Below are 19,964 nucleotides of genomic sequence, written 5' to 3'. Positions count from 1 at the left end.
TAAGGTCTTTGTAGGCAGTGGGTGGGAAAACACAAAGCCTTGAGCAGGAGGAAACTGTACAGCCTATCACAGTGTCTGGAACATTAGTTCCTTACTAATTCTGTTGGATAAATCATGTGGGAAATCAGTGCCCAATGCTGGTCACCAACTCAAGGCCAGGTGCGGCTTTACCTTCTAAAGCTCTAAGGGATGATATATGCCTCAGGGGCCTGCCTGTAAGTCTGAAAATTCTTCAATCAGTGTCAGGATCAGGGAGGTCAGAATTGAGTGTTACCTGTGTGTATATATTATCTGAAATACATATTTTATATAATTATAAATCTATGTATGAATGTATATATGTGTGTATATATCAATATGTATATATACGTATGTCTGTATAAAATCTTGCTTCCCTCTTGTTCTCCTTTCATTTTGTGCAAGGTAATGTGTTAGACATTATAGGGTTTATATAAACGTCTGTTTCTAGCTTGAGGTCTTCCAAGTGCCCAAGACTCTAATTTACTCAATCCTCCCTTTTTTAAAAGGTTGAGATAAAAAGTATACTGTGGCGTAGTTTAAAGTTCAGGAGGAAGGATCTTCAATAGATACAAAGTAGCATGAAATAAAATAAGCCTAAGCACTTTACTGCGCTATGGAATTCTTACGTGGATACTAAGACACAGAGACACAGGGACTGCTCCCAAGCACGGGCAAGTGGGTAACGTATGCTCAGAGGATCGGAAGACCCAACTCTCCAACTCGTCTGACACTTTGCAGGAATTCCATCATTAGAAGCATTTCTTTGGGATTAGCATTTTATTCATCAGACATTTGTTCACAAATACGTTGCCCAAAGAGAGTAAAGTAACCGCTGGGAAATCAACAGAGAGTGACATCGTGGATACAGGGGAGGTGACTGAGGTGAGGATCAAGAATGGAGAGGTGAGGCTGCAAGCATTGGGGGCCTGTGGGAGAAAATGAAGGCTCTACCTAGGAACTCCAGTCTGGGGCTGTGGGTGCTGGGGCAGCATGATGGGAGGAGGGAGAACACCTTGTGCAACTATTACACACATTTGTTCCAAAGTTGCTCTCAGCTGGAGAATCAGACCGAATAATTATAGTGAGTCCCTCAAGATAGGAACACAGGACAGGGGGACGGAGTGGTGGAAGACACAGGGAGAAGCAGACACAGGGCGAGAAAGTTCTACTTCAATCTGTGTCCCCATCTCCCACATTCACAGACAGGCCTAACTTTTGCTTTAATAAGAGGGTTTTTAAAATCTGCTAGAACTTTTCATATTATTTTCGTTTGCTGACCATAGCTGTAACCTCAGGGAGGAGTTGCTTCCCCTTTGTAGCTATGGTCTGTCTGTGCCTACCAAGGTAGAAACGACAGAAACTAGTCTTGCAAAGAGAATCTGAGGATACTCTCCTGACCCCACCATTGCTACCAGCTTCATAGAGTAGCAAAGCAATGTTTTAAGCTCAGGTCAAAGGGTTACCCGTTTATACAGAGCCTCTCTGATCCCCATAATGGCCCATTTCTCACAACAAGTAGTAGACTGGTGACAGGAGATACAGGATGAACAAGCCTGCCCTCCGAGCAGAGGGCACTGCCCTATCAGCACCGGCTCTGCTTCCAAGTAGATCCAAGTGTTCTTGACATTTGGCAGCAAAGATAGTAATCCACCTCCAACAATTAGACGGTATCAGGAAAATCCAAGGTTACATGAAAACCAGGGACCTCATTTCTATCTGACTATAAATACCATATACATTAAAGAAAAAATGGGAGATGTACCTGGACTTAAATGATCCACCATAAAGTCAGTGTCAAAGGAAAGAAGGGAATATAGTTCTTAGAATTTTTTTGGTTGCCATGACAGATTCCTAACTAGCTTAATGAAAATGGGGAACTTTTCTTCAAATGCCAGAGGTCTTGTGGAATCCAAGAACAGAACTGCACACGGGTTCCAGGAACAACTGGAACTAACAATAAAACTCATCACAACCATCTCTGTCTTCATTTTTCATTTATTCCTCTCAATTTCTTTCTCATTTTTTTCTTTCTTCAAATTGGCTGCCTCCATTTCTCCTGAATACCATGTGGAAACATAATCATGGAGTACACAGCTTTAAAGTATATGCCATAGGCGATGGAAAAGTACCAGCTTGAAGCTCTGGCTTCAAGGCCAACAACGGTAGAAGGGGTTCCTATTGGCTTACCTCAGGTCAAGGGTCACAGCTAGGGTCATGGGGCTAGAGTCACACAGCACAGAGGGGATGCTCCCGAGGTAACTGTATGCATGATGACCATGTGGGTGGGAGTGAGGGAACAGGGGTCACAGCCTCCAGAAAAACCAAAGAACCAGGCAGGCCAACAATGTGGCCAACACAGAAACCTTAATGCAGCACAGCAGACCTAAATGCAGGTTTGGGCATGACGTGGCCACTGTGAGACCATTTCTCTGACAACTGGCTGCCCCCCCCCCCCAATCCTGCTTAAATATCCCTCTACTTGGAGCAACAGAGACCCTTGTTTAATCGTGACGAGACTTCACCTAAATCCTCACTGACAACACTGAAGTATTCCTCCCATTAGACCTTTCTCTCTTACGTCCCATACATCATAGTCTCACCTGCTCTCAGAATCACCTCTGGGGAGGGAATGGCAATGAATGACAATACTGCCCCCCTTACCTTCAGACTTCCCCTTTGCAGCCATCAGAGCTCTCTTGACTTTTCATTTAGCATTTCCTGGGACTGAGGGGAGAAGTGTAGGAGTAGGTGGCACAGAGAACTACTTTTGCTACCAGCAAGTGCTGTAGATTTGCGGGGATGTTTCATCATCCATGGAAACCATTTGTTTAAGCAATTAGGAATTTGGGTCTAGGGCATTTGTAGGGATTAATGACCAGGTGGTAAAAACTGACTGCTTACAGCCTTGTCAAGGGCTGTTTATCAGCAGGAAATGACCTGCTTCAAGGTGACTGATGACATTTAGTTGGAAAATTAGATGAACAAGAGCACATACTCACTTTGAGTGACTCAAGGATGACAATATAGTGAAAGCTTTCCTTGGGCAAGACTAGCTTCTCGGTTCGCCAATAGAAGCATTTTGCCCTTGGTTTTAGACACACAGGTCCTCTCTGTAAACACTCTTTTCTTTTAGTGGACCATAGAGAACTGAAATCATGAAATGAGAAAAATATCTGCATCACTGTTGTGTAGATATTTAATCCTAAAATTCAGCACAAATATGAGGTTATGTGATGCAGTGGAAAGAATAATAGACCAAAAGTTGGGGCCAGAATTCTAGACCTGACTGTCATTCCTTACCTTTGTGACCATGAAGAAGTCATCTCACTTCTAAGTTTATTTGTGTCCCAAATAAAGCAAGTGATCTCAAAGGTACTCCTAGCTCTGTAATTTTGTAAGTATAGCTGTGGACTATGATCATCAAGTTATCTGGAGAAAATGTGATGCAGTCAGCAATATGATTTTGTTCTTGTTGAATACTATTTTTTTTCTAATGCAGTCAAAGATTCTGCATATGCTGGTCACATGGGATACTCAACAACTTATTTTGGTGACTGAGTGAGATGCCTGTGAAATACCATGCTTTCTACTCTTGCCATTCCTGTCTCAGAACCCGATGTGCCCACCCTCTTGGTACTCTTCATCTGGTCTTGTTCATAGAATGCCCTTAACGTTAACAAATCAGAAAGGGTAAGCCATAAGCCCACCATTACTGGGAAATTTATAGTTCATGGCTGCCAGATTTGAAAAAGGGTTTTGAATGATGGGGTGGGCTGTTGACAAAGGGAATTGCCCTGGGTGAAGCTCACAGGGCTGGAAGGGAAAGTTGTGGCAATGGTACCTTCATGCTTAGGTTACAATGGACAGCCAGGACAAGAAAAACAGCCTCTTGTTGGAAAAGGCAAGTCAGGAGCTAAAGTTTCTTTGTGGCATTAGGATGATGAAATTATCTTCAAAGAACAATATTTTCCAACCAAGAATGCATTTGGGGCATCCAAAGCCATAAATCGATAGGTATTTTATAGAACACTATGAACACTTAACTCACCTGAAGCCCACAGTAGCTCTGTGAAGGAGGTTGTTATCGCCATCTATCAACAAGAAAATTGAGGCTTACCTGGGATAAATAATGTTCCCAAGGTCATGCAGCTGAGCTCAGACACTATTCCTTGCCTGATTCCAGAACATACCATACTGTTTCTCCAGGGGGAAACATAGAGCAGATAATCTGCCTCCAATTAATTAGGAGTGAACGATGAATTGATGCATTTAATTTTAACCCCAAATGGAAGCTAACGCTTAAATGGTGTTCACTGTGCACCAGCTACTTTTTCAGTGCTTTCCATAAATGAACTGGTTTAATGCTTACTATGTGCCTTGGACATAGTTACTATTAACTTTATTCACCTAGTGAAAGGGAGTCACGTAGCAGTTGAGTAACTAATCCAAGATTCCACAGCCAGCAACTGGTAGTTTTAAAGCCTCATGATGATCTGTCCCTGTTGATTTTGGAAGGTGAAGAATAAAAAAGAACACCTTGGGATTGGCTGTAAGACCAAGGGAGATTTAACCTCCATACCACATGGTTTAATTTTCACAAGGGGAAACAGGCCAGTGAAAAGAGAATATGAGTTTTCTCTGTGATCCCAGCCTCAGCTGGAGAGGCTACAGGGCAGGTACCCAGCCTGCTCTTGCTCTGAAACAGTGGGATTCACCTCTGGCAAGGGAAGCAAAGGACAGAAACATAAGCTGCCATCAATTGATTTCTTTTTAAACATTAGAGGGGGAAAAAATAGGCAGATGATAACTCAGCACTTTAAAGCTTTGCAGATTGGGACGGTGTTAGTCAAATTGCTAGGATAAAGTAGGCAGAGTTAGACGGAGCAAAGGAGGATACCTGGAGGTCATTACATGCTGTGTATCTTGACTGCCGCAGCTACTGCTCTAACTCGTTAAAATTTTCCCAAAGGTAATGAAATCAAGAGGGAGGAATCTCCACAGAGTGGAAAGAGCCTGGGGCTGAAGATGGAACAATGCCTTAGCAACCTTATTGACATTAGGTTCTGTATGAATCAACAGTCCAATATGGTTACAAAAAGAGAAAAGTGGGCACAGCTGTCTTGGCCCCGTCAGATAAAAAGTACACAGAACAGAGGGTGTGAGACGTGATGGTTCCATTTTATTCTGTGTCGGTCAGAGCCCACCTGGCATAGGGTATCAGGTCTGGACATCATGTTGAGAGAGAGTACAGCTGGGGCAGAGCCAGTAGAATGCGTGCAACCGTTAGGCCCAAAGAGAAGGGAAAATTCTGACCGGGGAAGGGCTGAGGTTGGAGCAGAAGCTGTCCCAGAGATATGAGAGAAAAGGTGTGGATCTTGGGCAACTGGCAGATGACACTTCCTAGAAAATCAAGAAGAAAAACCTATCACCATTCAGAGCAGCGAACACTTTCTGCAAGAAAGTACTCTTGTTAGTTGCATTTTTCTATAATAACCAGAAATTAGTTTTCCCTGACTACCCTTTTACATTGCACTCCCACGTGACCTCTTTCTCTAGCCCACGTCCCTACTTAGTTTTCCTCTATGGTCTTTAGCAATGCTTATTTATGATCTCCATCTATTAGAAATTACACTCACAACGACATTCATTGTCCATTGCCTCCTGCTGTATTCCCACTGTCCACAATTGTGCCTGACAAAGTAAGTGCTCGGGAAATATTAATCGAATGAATGAATGAATGAATGAGGTAGCAGCAACAGAAATAGTGAGATACGAAGAAGACAGGGTGGCACACGTGTCTCACTGCCCGGGTGCTGGAAGCACAGATGACTCTGACCATGGGAGATTATGAATGTCCTGTCAGGTGGAGGTTGAGTTAGATGACCATTCCTACACGAGTAATTTTATGAAACTTCAGGAATATGAAGGGGAAGGGTGAAAACAGCTTTCTGGACAGAAAAAAAATTCTAAAATGAAACTTAAAGTTTTTCACCTGTGAAGGAACTAACAATCTGGGTGAAAATGAGCTCTCTAGACTGTTACAAACTTTCTTAGTTTTGGCGGTCTGTGGTGCCAGGAGAGATTTTGAAAACCTTTATTTGGAATATAAAAACCCATGTAGATGTTAGTAGAACGAACCCTCACAGCTGAAGGCTAAAGATAGAGAAAAGCAGGTGGTATAGAAGAAGATGAGGCTCGTGTCTCTGAAGGTTGTGGGAGAGAATCCTTCTTTCCTTCCCAGCGAGGTTACCAGCAATCTTTGGCATTATTTGGCCTTGTAGATGCCTCACTTAATCTCTGCCTCTGTTGTCACAGGGCATTTGCCTGTGTTTCTGTGCCCAGATTTCCCACTTTTTTTGGGGGATGTTTCTTTATTTTTGAGAGAGAGAGAGAGCACAAGCGACGGAGGGGCAGAGAGAGAGGGGGACAGAGGATACGAAGCGAGCTCTGCACTGACAGCGGTGAGCCCGATGTGGGGCTCAAACTCACTAACTGTGAGATCATGACCTGAGCTGAAGTCGGATGCCCAACCAACTGGGCCACCCGGGCACACCCAAATTTTCCACTTCCTATAAGGACACCTGTCTCTGGATCAGGGCCCATCTTAACCAGACCCTGCTTCCAAATAAGGTCACATTCACAGGTTCTGGGACTTAGGGCATAAACATATCTTTGGGGGGAGGGACACAATTCTACTCATAAGAACATATCAAAAACACCAAGTTGGGCATCTGAGGCCTGAATGAACCAACTCTTCCTGGATGGTCAAGCCTTGCCTCCTACCCTGCCCTTTGGGGATAGTGTGTGTAACAGGAATAGGGATCCTCCTACAGTCTCCCTTCCATATTCAGAAATTACAGGAGAGTACACTCTCCTAAACTCTGACCTTTGAGGAAAGCGAACATAAAAGAAAATAAAAACAGTTTAACTTCAAAGCTTTGGCTAGGGTCTTTGAGGAGCTAAGGTATGGCTTTCGAAGGGCAGATTTCTCTATAATGAGATTGTAGTTAATATTGTTGTTTCCCTTTGGATAAGAAACTAATGATGGTGTTCCCTTTCCTTCACCAGTGGTTGTTCAGATTTCAAGACATTTGGGCCAATATGATTTATTTATTCTTCATTCATTCAACAAGTATCTACTGAGTTTCTATTACATGCCAAATACTTCTAAAATGTGGCTACAAATGCTCTATGCATTAGATGTGACCTCTGTTATTGGTTTTTAAATCTCATCACTGTTAAAAAGATGTCTAAAAGAACATGGAGAAAAATGGCACTTTGTCCAGAAAATGGTACTATGCAAATAAGTTTCAACTGGCACGTAGAAGGTCTTCATGGATACTCTAAAAATGCTGAGAATACAGGAGCAGATAAGGCAAGATGGACAAGAGGCTTGTTTGAGGTTTCTGCAAAGAAAAGCCAGGGTCCCTCTCCCATTGGGTGTGAACAAGGGTATACTGCTGTCAGAGTTGCTGACTCTGAGGGTATGAGCCCTAAGGTAAAGCCAATGCTTTGTTCAACAGAGCAGAGAGAGGGAAAGAGCTCGAATCTCTGATGACATTGTTGAGTAGCCGACCTAACCAAACCTTATATTAGGGCGTTCTGTGTTATGAGAAAATAAATTCTGAAAATAAACATTGAATTAGGTTTGACTTTTGCACTGCTGGTGGGAAAGCAAACTGGTGCAGCCACTCTGGAAAACAGTATGGAGGGTCCTCAAAAAATTAAAAAGTGCTGCCCTATGTATGATCTAGCAATTGCACTAGTAGGTATTTATCCAAAAGATACAAAAATGCTGAAGGGGCACATGCACCCTGATGTTTATAGCAGCACTATCAATAATAGCCAAATTATGGAAAGAGCCCAAATGCCCATCGACTGACGAATGGATAAAGAAGATGTGATATATATATATATATATATATATATATATATATATATATATATATATCGGAATAATGCTCAGCAATCAAAAAGAATGAGATCTTCTCATTTGCAACAACGTGGATGGAACTAAAATGTATTATGTTAAGAGAAATAAGTCAGACAGAGAAAGATAAATATCATAGGATTTCACTCATGTGGAATTTAGGAAATGAAACAGATGAACATAGGGGAAAGGAAGGTTAAACAAGATAAAAACAGAGAGGGCGAGGCAAGCCATAAGAGACTCTTAAATACGGAGGATAAACTGAGGGTTGCTGGAGGGGTTTTTGGGTGGGGGCATGGGCTACGTGGGTGGTGGGCACTTGTTGGGATGAGCACTGGGTGTCATATGTAAGTGATAAATCACTAAATTCTACTCCTGAAACCATTATTACGCTAACGTGTTAACTAACTTGGATTTAAATAAAATTTTTCAAAAAGAGGTGGGTTTGGACTGAGTTTTGATTTTTTGCATGCTACAGATAACACTGACATGGGCAGCCTTTGTCTTTCTTAAATTCCACACAGTCTGGAGGCCACAGGAGAATAAAGGAGAATGGCATGTCTCTGCTTACCAATATTCTGTCTTTACTATGTGTTGTTGTAGGAGATTTTAGTTGTTATGTTTCAAAAATGGGAACAGTTGGTGAGAAGAGAGTGCATTTATAGGCAGGGAAGCCAGGAATTGTGTCTTCAAGCAGACTGCATCTCAAATGCTTTACCTTTTTTTCCTTTTTTTAAGCTCTTTCTGTAAAGCACACAGTTTAGAAACATCTTCCTTTTTGTATAGTATGGTAGGCCCTTCTTATCCATGGGGAATATGTTCCAAGATCCCCAGTGGATGCCTGAAACCATGGAGAGTAGTATGGATAGTCCCAGTACTAGTATACTGTTTTTTCCTACACATATAGACATATGGCAAAATTTAATTTATAAACTATGCACAGTAAGAGATTAACAACAGTAGCAAATAACTACAACAATATACTATAATAAAACGTATGTGAATGTGGTCTCTCTCTCTCTCAGAATACTTTATGGTCCTTCACTCACCCTTCTTCTTGTGATGATGTGAGGTGATAGAAATGCCTATGCAATGAGATGAAGTGAGGTGAATGACAGGCTTTGGGCTACCATTGACCTTCTGACCATCTGTCAGAAGGAGAGTCATCTGCTTAGACTTCGGTTGACCGAGGATGACTGAAACCGTGGAAAGCAAAACCGATAAGGATAAAGGGAGGCTGCTGTAATCCTTTTCAGTTCACGGTCAATTTCGTAAAATCTCAACAGCCGTGAGCCGTGCAGTGGAATCGTGGGGAGTGGGAGAAGGAGGCTGTAAGAAGTATAGCCTGTTCACGTTCATCACTGGCCAGTGCACGCGAGGAGACAGCACGCTAGGAACTCTCATCAGTGAGCAGACGTTGATGGTGAATAGAAGTCAACACTCGTTCCGTCATGGAGACCCATAAAAGAGCAGAGAACTGTGGAAAGGCAGCCGCAGCATAGAACTAACTTAGAGAACAAATGAAACAAGCCCACCTTTCCCAAAATTCACGAGGGAGAGCTCACCTTTGAGGGTGAGAGAATTGCTGCCATTTGCATGGTATTTACCGAGAGTTTAAATTAAAAAAAAAATTATATTTCACACATCTTAAATTATTAACAGGCCAATGTCCCTGTTAATTTGCAGTGATCACCCTTTGTTCTCTGGGCAGTTGTCAGGCTCTCCTGTTTGAGCCATGTACTTAGATTGCATGCAAATGTGTACTGCTTTGTGATGTGAGCAAGAGGTAGCTGTGCATTCACATGAGTGTATTGAGTGTTATCAACAAATATTCAAAGCGTTTAGGAACTGATATTTTGAGAAGTTGATTCCTGCCTCCTTCCCCATCCTCCATCTGCCCCCTTTTAAGACCGTCTCAGATCCCTTCCCCCAGTTGTCACCAGCATGTGCTTCCAGATCTGGGATGTGCTTTCTCCTATCTTCTTTATTTTGTCAGGTTTTAATTTCAGTGTTTTCGCTCTTCTGCCATCTGCTTTTTCTCCCTTTCTTTTTCATTCCCATCTCTTCATTCCTCGTTTTTCTATTTATCCCTAATAAGAACGATATACACTTTAAGTAATACACTTAGAAGCAAATACCCACACGCTAGAATTTCCCACTAGGAGAATCTGTTGTTGGAGAGGGATTATTGTAATGAAGAAAGAGATAGAGTGGGCTTTTATTTGTTTGTTTGGTTATTCTTCTTCTCATCTTTATTGCTTTCCTTCTCTCTGGTGCTTTCTTGCTTCTTTTTCTTGTTTCAGATTTTATTGTTGTTCTTCCAGATTTTGCTCTAAGTCCTTATTACCACTTTTTCAAAACATTTGGGTGTTGCATTGGTTTGTCAGGAGTGCTGTAACAAACTACCATAAACTGACTGGATAAAGCCACAGAAATTTATTGTTTCACAGCTCTGGAGGCGAGAAGTCCAAGATCGAAGGGTTGGCGGTGTTGGTTCCTTCATGGCATGGGGAGAAATCTGTTTCATGTCCCTCTCTTGTTTCTACCAGTGCTTCTGGCAGTCCTGGTATTCTTCGTCTTGTAGATCCATGGCCCCAATCTCTGCTGTCATCTTCACGTGGTGTTCTCCCTGTGCACGTGCCTGTGTCTAAAGTTCCCGCTTATTTTTTAAATAAGGACATCAATTATATTGGATTAGGGCCCACCTTAATGATTGCACCTTAACTTGATCATATGCAAAGACCCGATTTCCAAATAAGGTCACATTCTCAGGTATTGTGGGTTAGGATAACTACATCTTTTGAGGGGGCACAATTCAACCCACAACAGACATCGTATGATTGGTCGTATGACCAGTCTTCTATGGGGGCCCAAATACTGATGAATACTGTGATTTCTTCTTTACATGTCAACAATACATCAGGGATCTCTTCAGGACCATCAAACTCACAAATTCTGTTTGTTTTTGTCAGAGATGGAACTCAGATCAAGTCTTGAATTTGGTGAACACATCCACATTAAAGTAGTGTTTCTCAGGTGGTCACAGAGTTACAGTCTGGGGGTAAAACCTCCCTCATTCCTTCTTATTTTTAATCCACTTAGGTATAGTGAAAGCATTAATCATATGCTTATATCATGCAGAATAATTAAGCAGGAGAGCTAGGCCTTGAAGGCTACTCTCAATAATCAGCATTGTTTGTGAGTAGCCATGATGATGTAAAGAAGGAAGCATTGCCTTCGATGACTTCAGTTTCCTCCTGCCAAGTAGAGGTTGGCCCCATTTACAACTGGGACAGGGCACCTCGTGTAGTACTGAGACATGGACCCCTAGGAGCCCATCTGGTCCGTAACCACTGCTTTGTGTAGGTGGCTGCTGAGACATCTTTTGTTTCCATGACCCTACAGCTCCGGTAGCTCTTATGCTGCCTCAGGGCTACCCTGGACAACCAGGAGTCTTTGTGAATCTGCCTGGCCCTGTTACCCTTAGACCCAGTACCATGTAGCCTTTTTCTCTCTTTCTGTCATCTGTGCACCTCTTTCCCCAGACCTTTTCTGGGGAAAGATGTGCACATTCTCCTCCCAAGAGCACACTGATTTCTTGGCTCTTATCATCTGTCTTTTTTCATCTCTTTCTTTCCCTCTCTCTCTTTCTCTCCACCAACCCCCCACCCCGCCCCCGCCTTATCCCCTCCTTAGCTTTGGAGAAATCTTTTTCTTATCTTGAATGGGAGTGGACATTGAGGACTCATCTATAAACAAGTCCAAATTCCTCAAGGGCTTGGGGCTTGGGGAACACAGGACACAGCCTGTCAGGCCATTTGTGCTTTCTGCCTGTCACATGCTTCTCCATAGACAATGTAGAGAAAATGGATTGTTTGCCTGAAGAGAGGAGGTAGGAAAAGGGGAAATGCCATGATAAAAAATCATGTTTCCAAAGCAATTATATCAAAGAAATAAGAAGGGCTCTTCATTTTGCTGGGAAATTTGCTTTTTGAACATATTCCACTTGTAGTGATTTAAAAGTATTTTTTAAGGAAGGGTGTGCTAAACAGGGCCTTAACTTCTTTAATCTTTTTTAGTATTACTATATTTGTATGGTAAATGTATGCTAGATTTGGGATATATAATTGCTTGGCTGTATTCAATAGTAATGTTCAACATGGCACACAAAGCTGTTATTTTTAGCATCCTGAATAAAAATGTTTTCTCTTCTTAGACCGTAGCCTTCCCTGTCACATCCATTCAAATTAACCCTGATACATTATTGATGTATCCTCAATACTCAGTTTCTATACATAATTTTAACCAGTAAACATTTTTAAAAGACCTAAGATGCTTAATTTTATAACTGTGGAACTTCGAGGTATTTAACATCGCCTGCTTTCCAACACCCCGAGTCCTCCTTTTCTTTTTCTTTAAATGTTTTTAAAAGTTTATTTATTTACTTACTTATTTATTTATTTATTTATTTATTTTGAGAGGGAGAGAGAGCACAAACAGGGGAGGGGCAGAGAGAAGGAGAGAGAGAATCCCAAGCAGGCTCTGCATTATCAATCCAGAGCCTAATGTGGGGCTCAAGCTCATGAACTGTGAGATCATGACCTGAGCCGAGATCAAGAGTTGGACACTTAACCAACTGCACCAGTCAGGTGCCCCAATTCTCTTTTTCTAAAGCTATGGGCACAGGACCCCAAAACAGCCCTATGCTGGTCTCTAGGACTACTTCTGACCTCAAAATAGGGGGAACTTAAGATTCTTATGCCCACCCTGTTAGGTGAATTTCCAAGTGGCTCCTGGGTTGCCCGTGACCTTGTGCTCCAAGCTCACCAGCTAGGCTTTTGAGGTGCTTCTGAGACACAGACCGACTCTGCCCCAGTTCTGGTGCTGATCAAGCACCTCTCGACAACAGATCTAGAATTACTGTTCTCCCAAAACTGGGTCATAGGATGGCTGGCAGGGAGAATGGGACTTTCCAGCTCCAGACAGTCTTCTCCCAGGTTAATCATATGCCCACACATCTAGATATCTCTGACTCTTATCCTCGGATCTCCTAGGCTAGAGCTCTATTTACTGAACACTATGGTAGTCACACTTCTCTCACTCTTTCCCGCATGGCACACACCAATTAAAGCAATGTTTTCTCTTAAGAACTCATCCCTATTTGGCTTATATATCAAATCCTTTGCCTTAGCAGGGCGCCCTGTGTAACCAGTGCCCAGTACTAAATATTTCAGCTGTTTGAGATAGATGTCCTCCCCACATCTACTAGAAGGCAGCTTGGCCTTATGTCTCCATGCAATAGTCTAGCCCAGAGTCAGATGTTAAATATGTGTGTGTGCATATATATATATATATATATATATATATATATATATATACATTGCACACACCCACCCAGCTATTCAGGGCAACCCTGGAATTAGATGTAGAGTGTTTCCCCCTCTCAGCTATACTGAGACCTCTTGAGAGAATTTTGTTCCTTCTTAAGGACTCCATTCTTCCACTTGAAAAAAAGGACAATTATAGCTGCCCTTTCATGAGTGTTACGGACAGAAATGATGGTTATAAAGAGATTTTCCTCAAACTGTTAACATGGTTGCTTCTGAAGAGTAGAATTGTGTGTATATGAGGCGAGATCACTTTCAATTTTATTATTCAATTTATTTAACTATACATAATGAGCAAATACTACTTCATCATCATCATCATCATCATCATCGACAACAACATCATTATAGTAAAAAATAGAGAAAAATGAGATTGAAGACTAATTCAGGCCAGAAGCCAGAGTCTCTTGCTTCCATGCTTGGACAATTTTAAGGGCTCTCTGATGCTTTACTGTAGAGGACTGATTTCTGATCTTTTCTGGTAACATTTCCGGTAACATTTCCAGTAGGTCCTCTGTAGAAATATCACTAGGGTGGAAAAGAGAGACAGCTTAACAGAAAGAGGGCATTCTGAAAACGGCTGTAGAATCTGAGGAGAACATGGGTCGGAATTGCTAGACTGAGGTCTGCCAGAAACGACAGCTTAGGCCTTTTGATCATGGTTCCCCTGTGAGCTGTTCAGCTGTGCTTCTCTAGCTTCTCATGCTCCTGCTGCTCCAAATCCTGTTGCTCTTTGGTAGAAAATCTGTCCCATTCTAAGGGGGGACCACTACATGCTCTCAACATCCATTAAGTACCACCTGAGTGGTTACATCACTGCTCTCAAGATCAGCATGAGTCCTGTGGCTGAAGGAGGCTTTCTCACCATCTGTAAGAAAGCTAGCTGCCATCTTCCATCTGTCATTACAGACTTCAGGGTGCTTGGCAGAAGGCACAGAGCCATCAACGCTGGAATCATCAGACTTGCATTCAAATATTAGCTTGCAACTTAAAGGCTAAGTATTCATGGACAAGATATCAAACCAAACTATGCATCCTTTTTCTTTGTCTGTAAAAGGAATACAATTATAATCCCAACTCTGTAGGGTTGTTATGAGCATTGAATGAGATTATGCATGTAAAGGATTTAGCAGAGTGACTGGCACATTATAAATCCTCTTGAAAAGTGAGGATTATTGTGCTACTGTTGTCATGTTCCTAAGAGACAAATATTTAGTAACTGAACAAGAGGGTGGTATTATCCCTTATCTCCATTACTTCCTGGTTAGAGTACCTGTGTGGTGCCTTTTTTCTCATATTTGGTGGTTTCTCATTTAAGCAGATTCATTGTTATCCTTAAAGATACGATTATTTCAGAACAATGTCTCTTTGGTCTTCAAGGTGCCCTGTTTTGGGGATTGAATCATGCCACTGGAAATTTTCTCCACAGCCAGCTAAACATCACACCAGAGTCGGACTATGCCTTGCTGAACCATCACTCTTGGCAAAGGTGTTCCAACGATGGTGTTTTTCCCAGGCACATAGGACATTCCAGGTGCCACCTTTTTAGCATATGCCTCCCGTTTTCAGAATGGCTCAGGTAGAAAGTTAAAGGAAACGATGAAGTCAGTTAGTCCAGAGAAGCAATTCATATGTCAAGGAGCTATTTAATATATTCAGCATTTATGAATTGAGAATTTAATATGTACCAGGCACCATAGTGGGGTTGGGCATAGAGAGGTGAATGAAGTAGGCATGATGCCTGCCCCTTGTGGAGCTCACTATTGGGTGGGTGTGGGAATCAGGTGTGTAAGCTAACAAGGAGGGGAACAAATGCATAAATAGGTAATTATAAAGTGAGCACATCTAACATAAGGAAACAAACAGCTAGCTGTCATAAGGAATAATGGGGTAGGGATCAGAGAAAGCCTGTTTTAATCAGCAATATTTAACCAAAATTTTGAGGATAAGGAGATTTCATCAAAGAGCATTACAGAGAGAGAAAGTAGCAAAAACAATGGCTCCAAGGCAGTGTAATTTCAGCTGGTCCAAAGAATTAAAAAGGAGGCAGTTTGGGTAGAGTGTAGTGAGGTGGGAAGAGTGAGTCAATAAGATGGACAATATAAACACAGGGCAAGATCAAGCATGGTCTTGTGGACTGCAGTATCTAGTGTGAACATTTCCAAAAAGGAAATGGAGAATGGATTAAAGGAAAGTCAAAGAAAAAACTTCTCTCTCCCTCTCCCTCTCCCTCTCCCCTCCCCTCCCCTCCCCTCCCCTCCCCTCCCCTCCCCTCCTTTCCCTTCCCTTCCCTTCCCTTCCCTTCCCTTCCCTTCCCTTCCCTTCCCTTCCCTTCCTTTTCTAAATATTTGACAAGTGCTTACTATGTGTATTATTCTAGTTACTGGAGATACTGAGCTAAACAAAGAGATAGAAATTTAGCCTTGGTGTTTCAAACATTCTATTCAGGAGGCTGTAGTCCAGTGTAGAGGAGTGAGGACCAGTTGAAGGAGTGGCAGTGAAGACGGACAGAAGCACAAGAGTTTTACATCCCTCCTTTCACCCCACACATCAGCTGGCAATGCCAATATTTCACCTAGCTCCCGACTCAGGTATCATGGAAAACCATTCCTTTAGCTCTCCTGCCTGACCTCTCCCCTACCCCACTGTCATCTGACTCCATGTCTCATTTCCAGAAAATGATGATGATGAGAAAAGCAAGAGAAACAGCCTGAAAGTACAAAATCAATATATGAATTAGAACATGAATCAAATGAACGGAAGGAAATGTTTGGGGAGAATGAATGATGGCAGAGTGCCAGCATCAATGTGCCCACTGTAAGAAGAATGGATCATGTCTTAGGGAAAGGATGGTTAACCTGGTTCACTTGAAGAGATTAGGTATAGGATTTTATAAACTCAAGTTCCCCATCAACTTCTTGGTCCTGACACTGAGGGAGGATTGAATCTTGGGGCCTCTACCTTAAACTTAAAGAAAATAGCATGCATTTTAAGAAGCCATTGTAACCTAGAATCTAGGTTCTGGAAAGACAAAAAAAGGGGCATTTCCTCATAGATTTTCTCTGTTATAGCCGCTAGGAGCTCTTGAGCATTTAATACTATGTCTAGTCTGTATTGAAATGTACTGTAAGTATAAAATACTCACTGTATTTTGATGACTAAGTACAAAGATAAGAATATAAAATCTCTTGTTCAATAACTTTCATATTGGTTATATGTTGAAATATTCTAGAAATTGGGATAAGGAAAATATATTATTAAAGTTAACTTCACCTATCCCATTTACTGTTTTAAAATATGACTACTAAAAACTTTATCTATGTATCTCTCATATTTCCATTGGATAGCGCTGCTCTAGATAATAATAGTAACTAATACTTATTGGCACCAATGTGTTCCAGACACTGTTCTAAGCATGTCACATGTAATTTCTAATTTTTATCCTCACAGCAAAATTTAAAGGTACATAACTCCATTTCTACAAATAAAGAAAAGAAGGCATAGCTAGATTAAGTAAATTTTCTAAGCTCCTATGAGTAGATAGTGGCAGAGCTGGGACTCAAACCCAGCCAAGCTAGCTCCAGAGCTCACATTCATTCATCCTATTACCCTTCTTCTTGGTGCTGAGGTGAGAGTTGCTTCAGAAGCTTATATGGAGCGGGGCAGTTATAACAAGGTCAACAATGACTTGATCCTTTTTTTGTACTGATTAGCAATTCTAGACTATAAGAAACAAAGACACACTCATATTGCCTGAGTTGATGGGGACTTATTATAAGGATAGAGAAGTAAGCAAAGAGTTCTGCCAATGACAACATCAGGTGTCATGGAGAACTGGAAAGTTATTCAGGATACCATAGTGATTCCGGTGTAAGAAACAATTCCTAGACAGCCATTCTTGGGTCGTGCCTTCTCTCTGCCTTTGTCTGAATCTATTATTGACTTGCTGCCTCATGGCTTCTATTTACTTAAGACTACTAACTGCCTTTTCTCAACATACTTATCATTTTCTTCTATACTTCTTTGTTGTCTCTAAGATTTGAATTCTGAGTTCCAGTCAGAACTCAGACAATCAGACTGGCTGGATTGGACACTTCCTAATCCAGAATGGTTCTAGCAAGCATAATTTTCTGCCAGACTCCCTTAGGTTACTGGTCTTCATTATGTTTAGCTCTATTTGGGACTGCAGCCATCACTGATTGGCTATAGACAGCGTTACAAGACCCATGTAATGAGGTGATAACAAGGTTTTTGGTTACGTTACCTCCATTCATTCATTTACCAAATATTCACTGAATGTCTCCTATGTGCAGGTACTGTTCTTGACTTTTAGAATTCATCAGTGGGGAATGAAAGGCAAAGATCCCTGCTCTCATGGAGGTTACATTCTAGCTGAGAGAGGTAGACAATAACTAAGAAGCATAATAAGTACAACATTTGTTAGACTATGGTAAGGACTATGGAGAAGGAAATAGTAGAGGGTAAAGGGATTAAGAGTGTTGCTGAAGGGAAGCAGTTTGCATCATGTGATTAGGGTGGGCCTCAACAAGAAGGTGAGCTATGCACAAAGCCATGAAGGAAGAGAGGAAGTTAGCTAAGAAGGAATTGGGGGCAGAGCATTCCGGCAGATGGAGCAGTTAAAGCAAAGGCCTGAAGCCTGGCATGTTTGAAGAACAAGGAGGCTAGAATGGCTGGAGCAGAATGAGGAAGAGGAAGGAAGTAGGGGATGCAATCAGAGTGGTCAGATCAGGTTGCAGTTTGTATCCCTTTGCAAGGATTATGCCTTTTACTCCAAAGGAACAGGAGTCATCATCATGGGTTTTAACAGAACAGTGCCATGAACTGACTCACCTCTAAGCATACACTGGATGCTGGGTTACAAGCAGAGTGTCAGGAGGCAAGCATGAAAGCAGGGCTCTGGTTAGCAGACTATTGCAATGTTCCAGACAAGAAATGATGATTACTTGTGCCTGCGTGATAGGAATAGAGGTGGTGAAAAGTGGCTAATTCTGGGTATATGTTAAGCTAGAACCAAAGGATTTGCTCATAGCTTGGATGTGTGGCATGAAAGAAAGTGTAAAGGCAAAGATAACTCCAAGGTTTTGGACCCGAGCAATTGGTAGGATGGAGTTACCATGGACAAAGATGAGGAAGGTTGTAGGTACAACAGATATTGGGGTATCGGAAAGATCAAGTTCAGTTTGGCCACACTGAGTTTGATACGAATGCGGGCATTCAAGTGCACATGCTGAGTAAGCAGTTGGATATATGAGGCTGGTGTTTACAAGGGAGTTTTGAGTTTATAATATGCATTTGACAACTATCAGAATGTAGACCATATTTACAGCTGTGAGACTCGATGAGCTCATCCAATTAGTCAAGGTACATAGAACACAGAAAAGGGCCAAGGACCGAACCCTGGGGTATTCCAACATCAAGGGCTTGTTTAGGAGAACAAAGTCCAGCAAAGGACACAGAGAAGTCACTGGTGACCTAGAAGAAAAATGGACAGTGTAGTATCCTGGCAGCCAAATGAAGAGAATGGTTTAAGAAGGAAACAGTGAGAAACCGCAATAGGTGAAGCAAGAAAAGCATAGAGAACGAACCACCGGATGAACACGTGGAGGTCACTGGTGCCTTTGGTAAGAGCAGTTTCTGTGGAGCAGGGTAGTGGTGGATGCTGGCTGGAGCGACTTGCACAGATAACGAGGAGAGAGGAATGAGAGACGGAGAGCACAGATATCTTCTAAGGATATCTACTACAGAGGGGGAGCAAAGGAATCAGGTGTGAGTTGGTGGGGGAAGTGGAGTCAAGAGGTTTTACTTGGCCTTTCCTTTTTTAAAATGAGAGAGGGGCTTACATGTCAGCATGCTAATGGGAATGGTTTGGCAGAGAGTGAAAAATGGAGAATAGAGAAGGGAAGGAATTCAGGAGTGAAGTCCTGGAACTGATGGCAGGGGTGGGATCTGGAACACACGTGGAGGGGGTGATTTTAGATAGCAACATGAGAAGTTGATCCAATAACAGCTGGCGTGGTGGGAGATAAGCTGGGGGAGCCTGTGGAAGGTCACTTCTGAGTGGAGTATAAGAAGTGGAAGGTAATGTCAAGAGTTGAGAGTAGGATGGTGGAGTTGTGGGTTTTGGTAGATAAGAAAAGGTTTGGAATAATCTAGGAAAATGGGAAAGTGAATGGATTCTAGATAGTGATGGGATTCCTTAGATAGCAAAGCCAGACCTCTAAGGACAATAAGTGACTGTTGTTTTTTTTTGTGTGTTATTTATTTGTTTATTGTAAATATTTTTTAGTGTTTATCTGTTGTTGAGAGAGAGAGAGAGAGAGAGAGACAGAATCCAAAGCAGGCTCCAGGCTCCCAGCTGTCAGCACAGAACCTAATAAGGGGCTTGAACTCCTGAACCGTGAGATCAGGACCTGAGCCACAGTCAGATGCTTAATTGGCTGAGCTACCCAGGCACCTCTGTTTTTTTGTTTTTTGTTTTTTGTTTTTTTAATGGAATGAAATTTACCATCTACTTGTTTGAAATGAGTCAAATGCTGGCCAGGTGTGGCTCTTGGCAAAGGGGAAGAAAGGAGATAGTTTTTCAAAAGCTGAGCCAGAGCTGGGCA

At 42.0% G+C, this 19,964-nt stretch overlaps 1 long non-coding RNA gene across 2 annotated transcripts in view; it reads right to left on the bottom strand.

The window, feature by feature from the left end:
- LOC122471940 overlaps positions 1-19,964 on the bottom strand; it is a 94,371-nt gene that overhangs the window by 33,982 nt on the left and 40,425 nt on the right. The gene's annotated exons all lie outside the window — the stretch shown is intronic.

Source organism: Prionailurus bengalensis, chromosome B1 (genome assembly GCF_016509475.1).
Source record: "Prionailurus bengalensis isolate Pbe53 chromosome B1, Fcat_Pben_1.1_paternal_pri, whole genome shotgun sequence".
Classification (NCBI taxonomy): Eukaryota; Metazoa; Chordata; class Mammalia; order Carnivora; family Felidae; genus Prionailurus; species Prionailurus bengalensis.
This window is presented reverse-complemented; position numbering and strand designations above follow the sequence as displayed.